Below are 7,591 nucleotides of genomic sequence, written 5' to 3'. Positions count from 1 at the left end.
ATGTGTTGACACCTGATTTTGGCAAGATACAGAGTGAAAGGGTTTTCATCATGAGAAAGTTTCATATCGTCGAGTGGAACAACTTTGATGTTTAGGCTATCGCCATTCGACCTCATCTCAGTGGCCGAAGCTGTACTCCGAGTGACAAAATTTAATGTTCTGAGTGCTTTTCGGCCGATTACGCCCTCAATATGACCTCAGATGAAGGATCACATTTAAGGAATTGTCTTCGTCTCATCGAGGCAATCGATTTTGATATATAAATCATGTCAATCCGAGTTCATATGCAAAAGTTAGCGGCAATACACTGCAGACCGAACCTCAACGGAAATATGGCGCGAGGTGCCAGACACTTGTCTGATGGGTTGTGCGAGTAATTCGGCCATCAAGACGGCCTTGAATTGAAAAACCTTCAACACAGAAAAGTTTCGTCTCATCGAGCCGATCGATTTTCATATATAATTCGTCTCAATCCGAGGTCGTATGAGGCCTGGAGAGACAAATCAAGATCAGGCTATGTTTTCAGTCGGAAAATCCGAGTGAAAAGTTTACCATCCGAGTGAAAGTTTACGGTCGAGTGAAAATTTACCGGTCGAGTGAAAGTTTGCTGACCGGATGAACTTATTATTATCCAAGTGGAAATATAGTCATCCGAGTGGAAATATGGTCATCCGAGTGAAATTGTCCTCCAGGTGAAAAATATTCCGAGTGAAAAGATTACCATCGGGGCGAAAACTTGCCGATCGAATAAGATAATGCCTTCCGTGTGGAAATATAGTCATCCGAGTGGAAATATTGTCTTCCAAGTGAAAATATTGTCATCTGAGTGAAAATTGTATTCCGAGTGGAAGACTCTAAACATCCGAGTGAAAAGTCCAGTCGGACGATCCAAGTGAATGACTCTAATCCGAGTGGATGAGCTCGAATCCGAGTGAAATTGAACATATGCCTGAAAGTTTATCAAGATGACCTCGGATGAAGGAGTGTTCAATACAGAAGTTGTGCGTATCATCAAGACGGTAAACTTTGATTTTGGAGTCATCATCATCAGAGATAGTATATAGCCTACAAATTCACTACGAGACTCGGATAATCCAGTCTACCGCAAGACCGAGTCCGACTGGAGGATAAAGATGACCTCGAAAAGTATTCAAGATGGCCTTATTTGAAAAGGTGATCAACATGAAGTTGTTCGTATCATCGAGGTGCACGAGTTTGATATTTGGGCCGTCTTGATCGGAGATCATATGCAAGCCCGGCGGCCCGCGCAAGAAGGAAGACAGAGTTTGGGCCAGATTCAGACTTAATCCGAGTTGGAATAGAATTAGGACTCTAGGACGTGAATTGATGTAATTTTTCTTGTAAGGAAAGCCTAGATGAATCCTTTACTTGTACCGGAAGTCCAGCCGCCTCTTATATATGTTGGGGGTGATGGCCGATTAAACAACACACAATCGAACAAATCAATATACTACTTTTTCATCTACGTTTTATCTCTCCACCGTTTTTCTCTCTCGTTCTTCGCTGTTCTTCGTGTTTGAGAGCTGCGAATCCCGAGGCTCTAGGGGCGAGCGAATCGACCTAGGGCAGCCCATAGCCGCCGCACTCCCTGATGGGGTCCCTCCCGGGGGTGTGGGGTTTTCGGGTCTGCAAAAGCGCCCGTTGACTGTCTTGCGTATCGCGCTGTCGGTCGGGTCTCCTTCAACGTGAGCTGCGGTGCATCACCCCCGGCGTCGAGGGTACACGTGACGTGTTCGTGTGTTAATAGTACGGGCACCAGAAAAAATAATACTCCGGACGATGCCAAAAATAATGAAGACCCCGTCAAGGTAACCTCAAACAGGGGGAACGGGATAATGGGAAAGTTAGCCCGGATGAACAGGCCATACACGGAGACTCGGAGGACAGTAATTATATTTCCGCTCTCCGAGGAAGAGGAGATCCTCGGCAACGAGGATTTCATTGTGCCTGAGGAACCTCTCGAGTAGGAGCGCTTCAAACGCCAGCTAATAGCCACTGCAAGGAGCCTGAGAAAGAAGCAGTTGCAGCTCCAAGCAGGCCAAGATCTGCTCAATGATAGATTAACTGAACTCCTGGCCGCCGAAGAATACGGCCTTAGTGGCCCAGCCAAAAGCTACTCGAAGCGTAGATTTCTACCTCAGTGCGATGACAAGCCGCTGGAGCTCGTACCATGATCGCATAGTGCGGCAAGTCGACCACAACTCGGTCCGGATAAAGCGGCAACTCAAGCCGAACACTAGACCACCCCACCTCACTGTAAAGGCAAGAATAAAACAGCTCGGGGTTGTACATATGACCTCCAATAGGACATGGATACTAGAGCAGGACACGCAAGATCGATCTACGGATCGCGAGGACATGCCTCGACATGCGACGATGGCTACCTATTCGGACGTGACAAACCTAGCCACGCCCGGGCTGGAAACCGCAAATGGACTCCATTGGAGGTACGTCGTTGTGTGGTCCAACATAGAGGCACCGCACACCCTCTTTGCTTCATAGACGAAGTAATGGAGCATGAATTCCCAGACGGGTTCAAACCCATGAATATCGAATCGTATGACGAAACAACGGATCCCATGGTATGGACTGAGGACTTCCTCCTCCATATCCACATGGCCCGTGGAGATGACCTTCATGCTATCAAATACCTACCACTGAAACTCAAAGGACCAGCTCGGTACTGGTCAAACAGTCTGCCGGAAAATTCTATTGGTAGCTAGGAAGATTTGGAAGACGCCTTTCGCGACAACTTCCATGGAACATATGCCCGGCCACCAGACGCCGATGACGTAAATCACATTGTCCAGCAGCCCGGAGAGTCAGCCAGGAAGCTCTGGACTAGGTTCTTAGTTAAAAAGAACCAAATTGTCGACTGTCCGGATGCGGAAGCCCTTGCGGCCTTCAAACACAGCGTACGGGATGAATGGCTTGCACGCCACCTCGGTCAAGAAGGACCTAGATCCATGACAGCCCTTATCGCTCTAATGACCCGCTTTTGCACGGGAGAAGACAACTGGCACGCTCGTAGAAGAAACAGCGCCAGCGACTCAGGAACTTCCGAAATCCGAGACGGCAATGACAAGCCACGACGAAGCAAACACAATAGTCGCAATGATAATGAAGGATCACATGACACAGCGGTCAATGCCGGATTCAGCAATCCAAAACCCGGTCAACGGAAAAAGGCATTCAAGGCAAACCGAGATGGACCATCCAACCTAGATAGGATACTGGACCGACCCTGCCAGATTCACGGCCACCCCGATAAACCAGCTAATCATACCAACAGAAGTTGTTGGGTCTTCAAGCAGGCTGGCAAGCTCAACACCGGACATAAGGGGAGGAGGCCGCCAGGCGATAGGAATGACGGAGAGGTTCACCAACCAAATACCAGGGGTCAGAAGCAATTTCCCCTCGGGGATCGATCAACCCCGGAGCGGAAATAGCAGTTCGGCTTCCGCCGCCCACCTCATATACCCGCAAAATTCGTACCGCGCATACATCACTACGCACATAAGATACCACGGGCATTGGCGGAAGCACAATACGGACAAGCCAGTAAGCATTCCCGTAACATTTTTTATCTACTTTCCTTTTTCTTTCTTCATTATCTCTTAAAAATAGGTGACACAAAGGACAAACATCTAAACCGACTCCATCGGTGTTCGGATCCATACACTCACCTAAGGGGCTACTTCCATCAAGGATTCCCCTCGTCAAGGACACGCAGCGCAGACGTGCGACAGGAGGTCCAAAATAAACTTTTTGTAGGCCGCACTCTTTATTTCGAGCATGTAATATGCCTTTTTCCTCCTCCTTCGACCCCGGGCATGTCAAATAGCCGGGGTTGAGGTCTTTTATATATAAAGTAACCATTGGCATACCGCTCAGGTCCCAGTAAACATTATCCAAATTAATCATTCATGTCTTTTTGCAAATGAATATGGCCCCTATGCTTGTTTCACAGATATACCTTGACATAACCTGCCAGGGGCTCGGTATGGGAACTAATGAGTTGCCAACAAAGTTCGAATAGCTTTACAGCGTACTTCGGTGTCGCAAGTTTGGCCTTATATGCATCAGCTCCAAATCATGTCTTGGGTCAATGGTTGGGTTGCCTGGCTCCTGTGCTTGCTATCTTACGTTCCGCTCTATCGGCTAAGGTAGTAAAAGGAGAACTACTATGATTGTGCCTCCGGTTCATCTGGTCAAGCACCTCAGTAGAGAAATCCAAAAACCGACTGTCATGATGCTGCGAGAGCTGGTCAACCACTCGATGACTTAGATCTGTCGCGATTCCCTCCGTATCACACGAAGGACCCTTTTTCTTCAGGTCATATATGTAATGCACCATATTGGAATAAGCCGTACGCATACCAGGGGCTATATCGTAGTCCCCCCTATAAAACTCCTATGGCTAAGTGAAAGTGTTAATGCCCTATAGTCTGATTGCCTGGTTCACCGCATTATCACCTCCTTCATGGACCAAGACGTTGGATCAAGAGTGATTAAATGCTTTTCCGAGCACCCCCGTACTTCCTACGAGGGGGCTGAAGCCGATGATTGGAAAACTTTCAGATTATATTAAAATGGCCGCACAGGAGGAACACAAGCTTTCGAGCAAAACATAAAAATAGATTAACTATAAAATTTTCTTTTACAATTCTCATACACCTCACTCAAACATTATGTCTTTCGAGCATTGACCCTCTATCAAGCGGGCGGCCTCAAGGACGTCTTCAAAATAATGCTCCGGTTCGTAACGGTCCTTGCCCTTGGGTGGACTCTTCGCCGCAACATTGATGGTCTTCACCTTTCCCCAGAATGTCTTGACTTGAGCAAAGGCCATCCGTGCACCCTCAATGCACACTGACGGCTTCACAGCGTCGATACGTGGCACCGCATCAACAAGCCGTTGCACCAAGCCAAAGTAGCTATTCGAAACATGCTCAGTTGGCCACAACCGGATTATGATATTCTTCATGGAAGCGCCGGATATCCTATGAAGCTCGGCCCATTGGGACATCTGTTCATTCAGCAACAGAGGGCGCTTCGACGCGCCAAATTGTGACCAGAAAAGCTTCTCTGTTGCATACCCCTCCCGCGCCTGGTAAAACTACACTGCATCGAAAGAACTCTTCGGCAAGTCTAAAAACTCGTCTGGAGAACTCCAAACTTGATTAAGCTGAGCATAGTTCGGATCGACGAACTTAGTCTGTAGCAAAAAGGGCCTGACGGCTGCAATCTCCCCAGCTTGCCAGATCTCCTCACGGGCTGCTCTCGATTCAGACTGCGCTTCTCTCGCCTCTCGTAAGGCCTTGTCAAGTTCAACCATTTTGGCTTCATTCTCCTTCTCAAGAAGGCCACAGCGGCTAGCAGCATTTTTTAGTTCGAGTGCCATCATGGATATATTCTCCTCGTCTTGGCGCCGAGCAGCCTGTTCGGCTTTTAACTCAGCTGATGCCTTTTCGGCAGCCGCATTGCTAAACCGGGCCTGCTCCTTGGCCCGGGCTAGCTCCGCCCGAAGAAATTCAATAGCAGTAGCACCATCTGCAGCCATGCATATTCCAGCATATAACTTTCAGCATTAACGCAATGTCATCCCCGGCCACATCAAGCTTCCACTGCAGCTCGGCAATATCCGTAGTCTAGGAAGTAGCCAGGGGAGAAGCAGCTTGTGTTCAAGTTAATCAGATTAGTCCTTGAATATTTCTTCTTGATCCTCCGTTCGCCTCACATGGGAAGCCAACCCGAGTCTCAGGGGCTACTACCTATACACAGGTGCATCTTTGCAAATAAAATATAGTTGAAAACATTACATCACAAACCTCGAAGCCTCTTAGCAGGCTCATGAAGGCTTCATTCAATCCGCTCTTCACGGACATAATCTTCTCAACCACCGTACCCATCAAGGTACGCTATTCCCCCGAGACAGATGTTTTTCGCAGCATATCCCTCAATATATCCGGCGCCGCCGGGTCTCCGGAAGACGCTGTAGGAGCACGACCATCCTTTGAAGGAACCCGTTCACCCGTCTCCAGAATCATTGTTGGCTAAAAACCGGACAGTCCGGGGCCTTCATTATGGGCCCCCGAATCCCGAACGATCGGAGGTCCACCTATGGGTATTGCCTCTTTCATCCCCTGCAAAGCTTGTTGATCAAGAAAAACCCTCCGAGATGACACTTCGGAGTCGTCCGCCTTATTGGGCGAGGAGGTCAGGGCAGGCATCTCGCTTTCCATCATCTCTGGGAGGAGATCTCCCAAAGAAGAGGATTGCCCAGAAAAACTCGATGCTAAATTGTAAAAATACACAGGCACGTTACGTATATCTTCAATAACAGGAAAGGAGCGGGACGCTATCAAAGCACCCCAGATTCACTTACGGTTTGGTTGAGGGCTTGTCCTCATGACGGAGTTGTTCAACGGCGTCGCCTTCCTGTCCCAAGCCGCTCGACGGTGGCATCTTGCCCCTCTTAGGAGGACGCCCCTCCCAACCTTCGGAGGCAACCCTTTTCCTCCTAAATGGAGAAGGGATACTGGCTTCTCTTTCGCCTTTGTCTTCGGGCGAGTGTCGGTGTCAAAATCAGCGGATCTCGGGTAGGGGGTCCCAAACTGTGCGTCTAAGGCTGATGGTAACAGGAGGCAGAGGACACAATGTTTACCCAGGTTCGGGCCCTCACGATGGAGGTAATACCCTACTTCCTGCTTGATTGATCTTGATGATATGAGTATTACAAGAGTTGATCTACCACGAGATCGTAGAGGCTAAACCCTAGAAGCTAGCCTATGATTATGATTGTTGTCGTCCTACGGACTAAACCCTCCGGTTTATATAGACAATGGAGAGGGCTAGGGTTACACAGAGTCGGTTACAAGGGAGGAGATCTACATATCCGAATTGCCAAGCTTGCCTTCCATGCAAAGGAGAGTCCCACCTAGACACGGGACGAAGTCTTTAATCTTGTATCTTATTAGTCCAACAGCTCGGCCAAAGTATATAGAACGGCTGTCCGAGGACCCCCTAATCCAGGACTCCCTCAATAGCCCCTCAACCAGGCTTCAATGACGATGAGTCCGGCGCGCAGATTGTCTTCGGCATTGCAAGGCGAGTTCCTTCTCCGAATACTCCATAGAAGATTTTGAACACAAGGATCGTGTCCATCTCTGCAAAACAAATTCCACATACCATCATAGAGAGTATATTATTCCACAAATCTAATCTACTGACAACTTTTTTATAACGTGATGTCCTGCCGTGGTCCGGTCATTACGAACCATTTTTCCCTGCTTGCCACTGCACATGTTGCGAGGCGGTTTTATTGGCACGCCTTGTTGAAGTAGAGATCGTGTTCCCCTTATCACGGGATTCTCATCAATACGGATATGGGTAACCCAACCGCGCCATCAATCGTGGCGCTTGGGGAATAAGCGATTTTATGGGGCAAGTAGGAGGCGCACAGTTTTTACTGCCTTTATAAAGGGACAAGGACTCCTCTTTTTGACCCACGCCTTCTTCTTCCCTTGCCCATCCATTCTCGCGTACTCGAGCTCTAGCGCCCAAGTTC

This window comes from Triticum urartu, chromosome 3A (assembly GCF_056163025.1).
Source record: "Triticum urartu cultivar PI428250 chromosome 3A, HENAU_Tu73, whole genome shotgun sequence".
In the NCBI taxonomy this organism is placed as follows: domain Eukaryota; kingdom Viridiplantae; phylum Streptophyta; class Magnoliopsida; order Poales; family Poaceae; genus Triticum; species Triticum urartu.
This window is presented reverse-complemented; position numbering follows the sequence as displayed.